Genomic DNA, 14,143 nt, shown 5'->3' with positions numbered 1-14,143 from the left:
ACTGTGCCTCGCACCTCCTCCTAAATCCTCACCTTAGCACCTTTTATCCTCATATTTCTAACAGAAGTCTGTTTAAAGAAATCCAGGTTTCTTTATCATGTGCTTCAAAATCCATCCAGCTTATGTCCACTGTCCACTTCCCAAGCCACTTTCACATTTTTAGGTTGAGTTACAGCAGGACCCTGCTCTAAGTATCATATCTGTATTGGTTTCTTACGGCTTCTGCAACAAATTACCACAAAGTTGGTGTCTTAGACTAATATAAATCTATTCTCTCAATGTTCTGGGGACTAGAGATCCAATATAAATTTTTCTGGGCCTAGAGCAAGGTGTCAGCAGGGCCAAATTCCTCTGTAGGTTCTAGGGAGACAATCTGTTCCTTTCTTCTTCCAGTCTCCTTGGCTCATGACTCCTTTGTCCATCTTCAAAGACAACAACATTGTATCTTTAAATCTTTCTGTTTCCATTGTCAAAATGCCTTCTGCCTTCTGTGCGTCTACGTATGTTTAATCTCCTTGTGTCTCTCTTATAAGGGCACTTGTGATGGCATTAAGGGCCTACCTGGACAATGATGATAATCTCCTTATCTCAAGATCCTTAACTTGATCACATTTGCAAAAACTTTACAAATACAGTAATATTCACAGGTTCTAGGATTAGAACCCGATGTCCTTGGGTGGTCATTATTCAGCATAATATAGCTATATTTCCTAATATAGGTACACTCCAGGAATCTGGTCCTTAGTCTGTGAAATAAATATACTAAATTAAAATATTTTAATAATAATTTAGTTCAATACACTCATATTATAGATTAAGTCTCTGAGGCCAAGATAAAGTAAATGACCTGCTTAAGGTCCACAGTAAATGTTTTGACACAGACAAGACCGCTCCCTTTACTCCCACTCCTTACAGCACTTTGTTCTTCCTCTCTAAAATAATTACTAAGAATTGCTCATTTTTTAATAACCACCAAATTATCCAAGAATCTATAAACACAACTCTGAAACTAGAAATAACTATCTCATAGTCAGCAGGAATTTTAAAGGGGATAAAGTAATTTTTAATCCCCACTGAGTGTTATCAGTAGTAACCTTAGGAAAAGTAGAGAAACATGAAAAATGATTCACTTCATGATTACATAATTTTTTAATTCAGAAATTGTAATGAATTTAAGTACTTAACAGTCTCTTAAATAATGACAACTCTACTAACTTATTTTTCAAGTTCTCAGAATTGTAGAACTTAGAACTAAGTGAAATTTTAAGAGCTAATTTACTTCAATCATCATTTTAGGTAGGTAGCATATTAATCACCTTTCCAGACCAGGTGACTGAACTTTGAGAGTCTAAGTAAGTTGACCAAGATCATGTGGTTAAAAGCAGTCATTTACTTAATAATATATAGAAAGAGGACTTCTTATATGCCAAATACTATCTTAAGTGCTTGCATGTAAAAGTCAATGAGGTATGGTTCTCACTCTCAACAAGTTTTCTGTTTATGAGGAAACTAGAAGGGTAAACAGTCAACTAATCAAGTGTAGTATCGTATTGTAATGCTAGGTATATGGTTTTTGGAACCACAGGTTTTGAGAGGACAGCAGGAAGGTTTCCCAGAGATGACATCTAAGTGAAATTTGAAAAGAAGAAGAGCTGGGAAAGAGGGCAAGGACATCATTCCAGGCCGACCTAGCAGTGTCTGACAAGGCTGAACATGAAGGGACAAGGCAGGTTCTAGAACTGAAATCAACATAAAATAGCTATAACGGGCACTGTAGTAACAAACGAGGCCAAGGATTTGGTGGGGAGTAAATCATGAGGGTCTTTATGACATGTGAAGGAACGTAGAGATTACATGATATTATATGACATATGACATGTGACGTGATGGAATGTAGTAGTATCTAAGAGGGAACTAGCTTGTGTGGATTTGTGCCTTACAAAGACCACACTGATTAAGACTAGGATGGTCTTGTGATAGTACACTGAGACTGAACAGGTGTTAATAATAAAATGCCAGAACAAGAGACGTTTACTGGGACTGTCCCAGGCAAGCAAAGGTAGAAGATCACCATCACTAAGACTGGCCTAGGTTTTATCCTCAATTATTCTAACTCTATAATGTCAGTCTGGCACAATAACTTTTAGGCCTAATTTTCTCATCTAAACATAGTATGGGTATAACAATGATGATCTTACTCATATTACAAAATTTTTTTGAGAATCAATTGATGAAAGCATTAATCTGCCGAATTTTTATTATTCAATAATTTAGGGAATTTTTCACATAATGGAATAATTAGTAACAACACAAGTAGTCATGGCATGAAAGAGTAATGAGAACTAACATTGCCGAACTCTTACATGGTGTTAGGTCCTATATTTAATACAACTTCACATTTATAGTATCATTTGTAAATTTATGACTCATTCTTCCAACAGTGGTGAGGTGAGTTTATCTAAACTTAAAAGATGCAGAGACCAAGACCCAGGGAGTAACTTGGCCACGATCACACAACTATGAAGTTTTATAAATAACCCAGATTCTACACCAAGAAGTCTGACTCGAGAGCTCATAGTGTCAGTAGGAGGGTGTAGCTGTATATATGCTGTCTGTATGTTTCTCCTAGTTTGTTTAAAAAACACTTACATGTACTCCTTTTCCAGAAAAAGAAGTTTAGCATTCTTTGTTTCTTTTTCTGATTATCTAAATCAAGTAAATCTAAGACAAGTTAGAATACAAATGCCAAAAAAAAAAAACTCACAACTAGAGTAAGAAATTAATATGTATATTTCACTACTGATGCTTCAGGTGTTCCTTTTGGGGATTTGCTGGAAATTACAAAACCTCTTCACAGTGAAATATACATATTAAGAACTTCTGAAGTTCCAAGTATTTTAAATTTTAAAATAATGAGCATTTGGCAAATCAGAAATATGAAGAATAATGTCATTTTGGTGAAGAGCAGAAGAACTCTTCTTTTCCATGTCCCTAGTATAAATTAGTTCTTTTTTTTGATTAAGCTACGATTTCTTGCTACTTGCTATATTTAGATTGTCAATTATAATATAGATAATACTCCTTTGAAATATTCTTCCACTTTCTTTCTTTTTTTACTTCCAAAAGTAAAAAAGAAAAAAAAAGGTAAAGGACAAGTTTAAATAAAAATCATGTCAATGTAATATTTTGCCAGAAAGTTTAGATCCCTAAATATAAGGATAAGTTTAGATACTTCCCTCTCACATGATACCACCTTCTACTGTACTTTGCTTTGTCTGTCAGAAGATGCCCACCTGCATGCAAACTTTGTTTCCTGCCTGTGATTTCCTGAAAACTTCATGTTTGACTCTGCACCCATACACTTCTGTGCCTTCGTTTAGAATATTCTTCCTTCTCTTGTTTTATCTCTGTCTAGCTGGAGTCCCTTATCCTCAGTGTGACCCCCGATGTCATGCATCTCTCCCTCAGTTAGAGACTGCTGTTTACTTAAATTCTGCCCTGCTTCTTGGCATTGAATAGAAAATGCCTTATATGCTCTTCCAACTCCCTGTGACGATCTCCTCTTTCTACTTCTAGACTGCAAATGCTTTAAGGGTATGAGCCAAAAAGCTCACAGTAATAGGATGAGAAACAAAAAAGCAACTACGAAGTTCAATAAGAACTAAGTATCTGTGATAATGCTGGCTCAAAACTGTAAGTTGAAATATAAGACTTATTCTGAAACATTTAAAAATAAAGAATTACTTTTCTTTGTTGCCTTTTATTCTATAATCATCAAATCTCCATGGTTACCTATTTTGCTATTCTTTTTTTCTTTCTTTTAACCTTTTACAGCTTGTGTCCTTGAAAATATTCATCTTCTATTCTTTATTTTAAGCACCTTGTTATCTCCTCAAGTTACCTTCAGTTTTCAAATACAGGTTGAGTGTCCTTTATCTGAAATGCTTGGGACCAGAATGGTTTCAGATTTTGGATTGTTTCAGCTTTTGAAATATTTGCATATACATAATGCGATATCTTGGGGATGGGACCCAAGTCTAAACACAAAACTAATTTGTGGTTTTTATACACAGCCTGGAAGTAATTTTTAACAATATTTTAAATAATGTTGTGCATGAAACAAAGTCCATATACATTGAACCATCAGAAAGCAAAGGTGTCACTATCTTAGCCACTGATGTAGGTAATCTGTGGTTGTTTGGCACCACCATCAATCCTGACTCTGAATTTAAATGCTACTGATAAGCAATCATTTTCTTACACTTATTCATACATAAATACTTAAGAGTAAACAACATGACATACCACTATTACAGTGAAAAAATCATGTGTTGGGGGTAACTAAGCAGCACAGTAGCATCACCAGAATACCTGTATCAGCTGTGAAGCAACAGCAGCTGAAGGGGGATGGGAGAGTCTTTTTTCCCCTTGAGGATGCTGAATAAACTGTGCCCCTGTGTTTGGACTGTGATCTGTTATATGAGGACGGTTTGGAATTTTCTACTTGTGGCATCATGTTGGTACTCAAAACGTTTTGGACTTTGGAGCATTTTGGATTTGAGATTTTTGGATTAGAAGTGCTCAATCTGTTTCTTCTACCAATTTCTTAAAGAACCAGGCCTCTACTTTTTCCCCAAAACTTCAGAACATTATGAATATTACAATTCCAAATCAAATTTCAGGTAGTTCTATTTTGAGACAGAGTCTCGCTCTGTCGCCCAGGCTGGAGTGCAGTGGCGCGATCTTGGCTCACTGCAACCTCTGCCTCCCGGGTTCACGCCATTCTCCTGCCTCAGCCTCCCCAGTAGCTGGGACCACAGACACCCGCCACCACACCCGGCTAATTTTTTGTATTTTTAGTAGAGACGGGGTTTCACCGTGTTAGCCAGGATGGTCTTGATCTCCTGGCCTCGTGATCCGCCCGCCTCGGCCTCCAAAAGTGCTGGAATTACAGGCGTGAGCCACCACGCCCAGCCAATATTTCCCCTTTTAAACAAAAGCCAAGTATATTTCTCCTTCCTGCCTCTTTCCTCAATTCCGGCATTGTTAATTTCCAGTTCATCGAATAATATAATTGTTGCTTTCCTGATGTTTCCCCCTGAAATAAGAGGAAGCATCGTATTTACTTTTTCTTTATATAGCATCCTTTTGATTAAGGCTTATCATGTGACAGGCACCATTAAGCTGTGTGTGTGTCAATTCAGATTTCAAACTTCTGCCACATCCAGCCTCAATGTGCCTTCCCTGTACTTCTTGAATGAGGCACCAAACTGTCCCTTTGCAGTTCCCTTGTCACCTCTTCAAAAGGCTTCTCTAGCAGTGCTCTTTGGGGTAGTTCCCTTCTCACCTCTTCAAAAGGCTTCTCTAGCAGTGCTCTTTGGAGTAGTTCCCAGTTGTTTTTTATTAAAACACTGTACTTGTGTCATTGATAACACTCACCTCAATTTTTCATCATATCGCCTCTTGGTTAACTTGTTTTTTGACATTATCTGTGGAGAGTGTAAGCTCTATGAGAGCAGAAAGACCAACTTTTTTCAACAATGCATTTATTCAGTGCCTCACACACTATCTGACACAAAGCAAGCACTCAAATTTCAGATGAATGAATCAATGAGGGAATATACAATCTCATTTCATCTTTACCATGTAGTAAAAAGGTAGGTATTGTTAATATCCTTGTTTTACTGATGACAACTTGTCCCAAGTTATCAACTCTTACCTTGCAGTTTACCTACAGATCTGCGGCTTCAAAGCCCGCTTTCACTCCGGGACTATACTTTTTATCCCTTTGAATCAAAGCCCATACTTTTAATCACTCTATCATACCTCCTCTTTAGCAGGAACTGGGACTTAGCTTTCCTTACTTTGATAGCCTGGCTGCGACGACTTCTGTGGGACTTCCCTTAGATCATAGGTTCTCATTTCAGTTAATTTAACATCCAGTTGAATGCCAGGGCTTGGGTTATATTTCCCTCACACCTTTCTTGTCATGTCAGCCCTTTTGCAGTGCTACTCATTAGCTTGATCTCTTTCCTGAGAGTTCAAAACCCTTGTCTTCATCACTCCAGCAAAGCATCTCCTCCTCCTTTCACAGTATGTGTCTAAACACTCTAGGGCCTCTTCTCTTTTTCTACTTTTCCCTCTGGCTTCTAAAAAGTTTAATTATGTGATCTTTACCGTCTCTCTTGCTTCCTGGATGTCAGCATATTTGAGCTCTAAAACACTATTTTTGTTCATCAGGTTTTTATACTATAATGTGATTAACATCACTAGCACTTTTCTTTCATACTTGTGGAATCATATCCTTCTGCAGAGATATTCCCAAAAAATGACACCCAAAATCTGGTAATTACTGCTATAAATACCATTATAAAGTTATCTTACTTTAGGCTATCAATAGTATGTAAATCAGTGTCATATGTTACCATTTACCCCATGTTACAGAATATTAATTCTTCTTTTAATAATTCTATCAGTAAATTAAAGTTACTTAAAATTTGAAAACAATTGTAAAAACCAGCTTGACTTTTATTATTACTATAACAGATAAATTTAACATATGTCAATAGTCAGAATCTGCATATGATAAACTTAAATCTAATTCATCAATCAGTGCCAAAAAATTCTTTCTTAGAAGAAGTATATGAAAACACTTATGGAATTAATTCAGATTCTAACTCCTTTTGGTGTTTCAAAAATTCCTAGTAAAGGCATATGTATTTCTATATTTGTTTCACCTGACTTACATATACCTATTTTACGTTGGTTCCTGATTTAAAAAGTTTTATTGAGAACCTAGGTTTTATTTTTAAAAGCCACATATATTTGACAGGGGTACACAGAAAAGCTTGATAATCTAAGTGCCATTCTGGAAGTTGGGAATATCAAAGACCTCCAAATCAGCATTCTTTTTTAAAATAAATGATAACTAAAGTAGAAAAATATAAGTGTTCAGGCTGGGTGCGGTGGCTTACACCTGTAATCCCAGCACTTTGGGTGGCCGAGGCTGGAGGATTGCTTGAGCCCAGGAATTTGAGACAAGCCTGGGCAACATAGTGAGACCCTGTCTCTACAAAACGAACGAACAAACAAACAAACAAAAGTCAGCAAATTATCCACGCAGGGTGGTGCGTGCCTGCAGTTCCAACTGCTTGGGAGGACCGCCTGAGCCCAGCAGAGTTGAGACTGCAGTAAGCTGTGATCACGAATGAGACCCTGTCTTCAAAATCATCTTCACTTTCTTTCTTTTATGGTAGTCCAGACAAAGTCAAAAATGTAAGAAAAATGGCAAAGTAGCTAGTAAGTGTTATGTATGCAAATAATTTAAAAGAAAATAGGAAAAGCAGGGAGAGTCATTGGGAGCAAAAATTTAACTTGGAGGAAAAATGCAGAATGATGATCTAGTAATGGGATAATCAGCACTCTGAAGGGGGCTTATCTGTGGTTTGTCCACTTCACTTACGGCAGAGCTTAAAAGAAATTGACCTGGAATGCTGGGATAAGAGGGAATTCACTGCAGAATCAAAATGAGAAGACGGTCCTGATGGAGTACATTGAATTTACACCATTGAATATTCTTATGCAAAATAAAAACAAAACTATCAGTTTTAGATGCTACGCATCTGAAAATGTCTAGGCCTCTGTCCCTGAATGTCACCTTGGGTGCCAAGTAATACTAATGAATGACTTTCCCTGGGCTTAAAGGTATGTAGACAGTTCAGAAACCAGAGAAAAGTAATAAAAAACTAAACACAAAACCAAGAAGGTGAAAATAATGGAGTGAGGAAGGGATGATAAACTATTAGGGATTTACAATGCCTCAGAAGCAGGGTTGTCACAGACTGACTCAACACAAAGCTATCAGAAAGAAGTCAATGAGCCTTGAATTGTAAAGACTCTATGAACATGTCCAGTTGTCCTCAACACAGGAGCAAAAAAGGATAAGGATGAAATAACATGTCTGTTTATCAGTAAAGCATGTTAACACAAGGTCCCTGAAGAAAAATAATAATAATTGTAGAAAAACATTAAAAATACCTTTTTAAAAAAGTTCTAAATCTTGCAGCAATCCTACACTATTTAGAATTAGATGGAATTTAATGCACCCTATTCAGAATTAGGTTCTAGCTGTGGTGCAATTATTAGGTTTAGCTGACAATTCTTTGAAATTTGGGGTATATCACGTTAATCAATACTTTGCCTTCTATTAGGGTTAGATGATTCATTAAGAACTCAATGACATCATTCTTTGCAGGAAGCATGCCAAAACTTTGAAAATTATTCATTAATAATGCACATACTGGCAGAATGGGTATAGGTAAAGGTGGACAGGTTTAGGTTGAAGAATTATTAGGTGAACTATAAAATAAGGCAATGCTTTACTGCCAGCACTATGAATCTATCAGATAGTAATTGGATGCACGTGTTAGCAGCAGTAAAAAGTCACTGTCCAGTTGTCCACCTTACATGGGAATCTACTCTTGAGTGTCTTCTTTGATTTATTGTGCCAATTAGAACACAGCGTTCAAAGAAAGAACACAATTGATCTGATTTAAAAGCAAGAGAGCCTTTAAGGCCATTATTTTGTGGGTGACCTGGCTCCCTTTTAGATATCTTGAAACTTTCTATTTGTGTAAAATCTATACAAATTAAGTACTGGGTTTTAAACTGATTCTGTAAAACATCAACATTTTGTATTCATTAATTCAGTATCAGAGTGTCACTAGTGGCTTTCCAAGATGCAGTTATGTTTCCTTTCGCTAATTTTGAAAGTGCATTTCTAAGCTATTCTTTGTTATACTGACTGACTGGCACAGATAAAGGTAACATGCACTGAGAAGAAAGAGTGCCGATTACAAAATAATGCTTTAAATCTGAGAAACATAGTGATAAACACCCTTAGTCAAATGTAAAATGTAAATTATCTTAGATCATTGCAATATACCATGAAAGATTTAAATACTTCTGCATAAATGACTTGAGACAAAATAAAGTTGATTACTTGTCTATATTGTGATAAAACTGTATTAAAATTACATAAACATGAATTGTATATTCCATCTTACTGTAAAATAAAATAGATTTATAATTTCTGGAAGGAAAATTCTAATATTTTCCTTATATTAAGCAAACATCAACTATAAATGTTGACAGATGTTGGAACAGTAATACTAAAAATGTCATCTGACTTACTCTTCATTGCAAAGTTCACAGAATTAATGTTAAGATAGATTAAAATCACTTTGAACTAATACACATATATTACTCTTCTTTCTGAAGCATAATAAAGAAATATCATTTGCACTACAGTGTCGGATAAGCATACAGACATTAAGGCTTAGGAAAGATGTAGTTATTCACAGGCAGCTCATAAATGGGAGGAACATTAGTTCCATTTCAAATGAGCTGTCAACTTTTTTTCAACATTTTGGCTTGTGGAAAGTTAGACATTTGGATAATAAATGGGGTTTGCTTCTGAACATTAAAGTAATTGTATAGAAATTTAAAGTGTTCATTCATGTTCTACTATAAGTTCTTTAAATTCTAAAGAAATGCACTGGAATAAAGCTTTTCACTCTAAACTGGATAGTATAAACGTAGAAGAAACTATGAAGACAATGGAGTTTATTTGATCCTATAAGACACGCTTCTTCTACTTCTTTTTCTTTTGTTAAAATTCTGTGCCTAAACATCATTTTGAAAACACCTGCTTTTAAAGAGTCATTCACACCTTTAGGTAATAGGTTACTGAAATATCCAAGACCTAGAATTTGGTGTCTCTGAATTCTCATGCTCCAATACAGGCATCTGATTCCTGACAACTGTTTCCTTAGGTTTCTCCTCGTAGGTGGTTATAAATCAGGTTTATGAAGAGGAAACTCTCTTGAACTGTGCATTTTTAATAGATTTATGATAAAGCCATCAAAGTGGAGGGTCCATATGGTAGGAATGCAGTAAAGGTAACAGGGCATTGTCATGTAAACATTAAATACAGTGCCTTCCACCTTCATAAATCCTCAATGCTCATGATTAAATGCTGCCGGTTATAAATTATGCAACCAAATTCTAGAAACAACCACAACTGAAATAAGATACCAGTGGAGGCCATAAATTGTTTTTCTTCACAGAAAACTCTTGTGTTGTTATTAGGAGATAACTTTTGAGTTCCTATTTTCCTCAACAACTATTTTTTTCTCACTTCATTTAGCTTCCTACAATAAGCTCCAGTCCTGGTTAAAAAGTAATAATCTCAGATAATAATCTGTCATTTTATATGGTAAAGTATCTTTTTGATTTGCAGGTTTATTTTAAAATTTTCTTAATATGTATGGCTTAAGTCTTAAGACGTCACCCTTTTTAGAGTCATATATCAGAAGTTTCTGCAACAGTCCAATTTATCACAGGTATTTACAATCAAATTATTTTATTACACATGGGAACAATTAAACATTTGGCCCTCAGCTGTAAACAATTACTATATACAATGACATTCATGGATTTTTCTTAAATAGTCATGTATTCCTAATGACCTCTGTTAACATGAGTGAGATTGATGTATGTGTATTTTGTGTGTATCCATAAGCAATTATATTCCCAAATATCAAAGGAGAGAGTTTACCTAGAGAATACACTAACCTTGTCTGATATCATGTGGCCACCTGCAATGACACATTTAATGTATTTGTTTTTCTGCAATTGTCATTTTATTTCTGTTCCAATTTAATTCTAAAGAACTGCTGGTGTTCACAGCAAGAAGTAAGTAAGGATTTGGATAATTTGTTTTTTAGAGATTTGAGGTGTCAAATTCTAATAAATTGATATTAACGTTGGAAGTAGCAGAAAGGTACAATAAGAAAGGAGAGATACAACCAGTAGGCTGGGGCTTGAATCCTGGTTCTGCCCATGTCTAATTGAATGACTTTGGACAATTTACTTTTTTCAGTATGAGTTTTCAAATTTGAAAAATGTTGATAGTTATGGGACTATTATGATTATTAAATGAAGTGTGTATTTAAAGAGATAAAGCATATACTACATACTCTTTACATAGTGATTTCTCTATTGCCTCCCATACTTCTTTCCCAGAAAGGCCCAGGAGCCTTTTTTGTGACTTTCCCTTTTTGGAATATCTATTCTTAATTGTCTCAAGTTTAGGGTACATTTTCCTTTCATTAGATCCCTCTTTTCTACAGATGACAACCATGGGAGAAGCTCACAGCTGTTTTACTCACATCCAGAAATAAGTCAACTGGTCCCAGTTGCAAGGATACCTAACAGCTGTATGCAGCCTTTCTAAGAGGTCAGAACTAAAGCCGAGTGGTAAGGTTTCAAGGGCAAAGCTCTAGATGTAAAGAATGATAAAACAAAACCTAAATGAGCCTGCACATATCTAGTGACAGATACACCACAGCTATTCTAAATTATTCAAGCTTTCTCAGACTTCTAGCAGGAGAAACATAATTCATCTCTGCTCTCTTTATTCTACTCTCATATCATGGCAAAGAAGCAAACAAAAAGTATAGCCCCCCACCCTCAAAAATTATAATAATCGCCCATATAGAGAAGAGCTTTGTTAGCACATGTGGTCTTTCTAGAACCATCGAATTTCTGGGAACTAGCTTTGCAAGTAGAAGTTAAAAATGATTTTGCAATACTTATGGATGATTGTCTTACTTCCCTTTTGTTAGCATTCTGCTGGCAAAAAGCCAGTAAAACAGTTGTTTAATTACCCAGGACATCAAAAACATATAACCTCTTAGATAAGCTGTTACTGTATTTTAGCAGCAATAATACTAGGGTCAAAAGTAACAAAGAAAATTAATCTTCAAATAAGCAAACCTCAAAAGAACAGCTTTGTGTATTGAGAATAATTAATAACTTGTTTAGGAAAATGTTACTGAAATGTGGTTTTTGGAAAAGGAACTGACACTCTTCAGAGGTTAGAAATCCTAGTATTTAACAAGCTACCATTTGGTGGACGGCTGGCTGGCTACCCTGTAGGCATGGTAAGTTTGTTCACATGTTATTATGCAACATTTAGACAGCATCTTAATGATACCATGTAGTTCAGCTGAATCAGTCCAGCTGGAAATTGTAGCAGCATTTAGATTACCTGGCCACATGTGAAATTAAGGCTTTTTCAATCTCTAATTTTCACTTGCTATGTTTTGACACAGATGTTCTTGGAAAGCCTAAATTATTTACGGTTTGACAATATTTAGCAGAGTGAACCCCTCCCCTTTCACTGTTAACCATTGATTAAGACTGCATTACCATATAAGATATTTAGCTTGTCATTATAACAAGTAATATATGTTATCACAGACAAAATAAAATATTAGTATATTTTGGACAGTTAGGATGGAACTTTTCTACACCCCTTTTATACAATATATTTTGTATACTTTTCTTCTTTGCAGATAGTTCTTATTGTAAAGATGAAATTCAGTGTGTACTGTGGAAATCATTTTATTCTGCAGCTAATCATATGTGATTATTATTCTAGAAAATAGCAATTTAAGTTGCGTAAACTAAAACAGAGCAGATTTGACCTTAAGGCATATCATAAAGACATTTAAAGTATAGCACAAACATTTTTTAAAAAGAAAAAAGTTTGCTCAAGGATAACACTCTGAAACTTTATCATATTCTTTTGAGTTTTCTCCATGAAAAATAAGAAATCAGTCCATCGGATTTTTTTTTTTTTTAAATTCCCAGCTCATTCTGTCCAGCCCAATGTTTGGATAGCTTCTTCCCCATCCTCCTAACTGAATGACACCACAACTATTTTATTTTAGAAGTAAATAAAGTTTTTAAATTTTTAATCGAAAAACCTTAAAGGTTATATACATAGGATCTAATGAATTCATGTAATAAATGACTTTTAAGCAAAAATAATTGTCATCATTATGACATTATTCCAGCTACTTTCTTTGAATCGATAATGTAGTACTTAATATCTTTAGTATGAAACATAAAATGAAACACTTTAAAAGCACCTCTACACGTGTTTTTATTACTTATAAACATATTGAGAATTTTAGTAAATAGAACCAGTGGCTGCAGAAGAACAGAAGTTAATGTTGAATGTGTGTGCATCCCCACAGAAGAAAACTTAATTCTTGTAAATTTGTATTCAAAAATAAAATGCCAAATTCTGGTCAACTGTCATTCCCATTAGTACCTGGTACTTTCTAAACCAGGGAATCTTGAAATGTTTGACTCATGTATTTAAGTTAGCTGACAATCTATGCTTAGAATTCCTGAACAACTAACACAAAGATGACCCCCTTAAAGGTGACTTGAGATAATGCCAAATGGTCACTAAAGATGTTTAAACATCATTGTCTACTGTCTTCAGTGTGCCATTACAGAGCCTTGGGTTCCTTTCACATAACAATCAATAGGGGATGAATAAGTCTCACCACTTGAAAGTAACTGAGAAAGGAAGTCAACAGAGTTATCTGGCTTTGCTGGGTTGATTCAAAAAGAGACGCAATATCCACCCCTCTTCTTCTAGTTCTCTCTCCCCCAACCAGCCCACACCCCTGCAAGAAAGAAATAAGGGAAAGAGAGAAAGAAGGAAAGAGAGAGGGAAAAGGCAAGAACAAAATGTAGGGATCCCAGGCATAATTTACGCTGAGGAGAAAACGTCACACTGTGGGATAAACTATAGCCATGGAAACAGACTTATGACTTTTACTTTGAAAATAAAAGAATGACAATGAAATTTGTGTGAGGTCTGTGTGAATCCAGTCCCAGATGTTTACAATGCTGTAGTAGTATGGCTCTGCAATATGAGAGGTTTCAGAAGAAACAGTACAACAGGACACCACAAAGCAGTGCATACGCTATTGACAATGCAGACATGAGCATCATGTTACCAAGAGGGAAGGCAGGCAGAAGACAAATAGCAGCGGTGGTGCCTGAAAAGCTAACTTCATGGACTGCAATCACTCAAACTAACATAAGGGACCCAAAACAAAACAAAACAAAAATCAAAACCAGAAAAATGCTTTTCGCTCCTATCTAGAGGTGGTGGGGTAAAGGGATGGGGGTGGGGAGAGAGTGGAATTGACTTCTCTTTCTTAAATAAAGTTCCCACAAAGCCCCTATAATTGACAGCGGATAATTATTTTCAGCT

General features: G+C 35.6%; 1 protein-coding gene across 1 annotated transcript in view; it reads right to left on the bottom strand.

The window, feature by feature from the left end:
• FGF10 (fibroblast growth factor 10) overlaps positions 1–14,143 on the bottom strand; it is a 90,253-nt gene that overhangs the window by 74,538 nt on the left and 1,572 nt on the right. The gene's annotated exons all lie outside the window — the stretch shown is intronic.

The sequence above is a fragment of the Symphalangus syndactylus genome, chromosome 16 (assembly GCF_028878055.3).
Source record: "Symphalangus syndactylus isolate Jambi chromosome 16, NHGRI_mSymSyn1-v2.1_pri, whole genome shotgun sequence".
Classification (NCBI taxonomy): Eukaryota; Metazoa; Chordata; class Mammalia; order Primates; family Hylobatidae; genus Symphalangus; species Symphalangus syndactylus.
The sequence above is the reverse complement of the archived record's forward strand: the minus strand, read 5'-3'. Positions and strand labels throughout refer to the sequence as shown.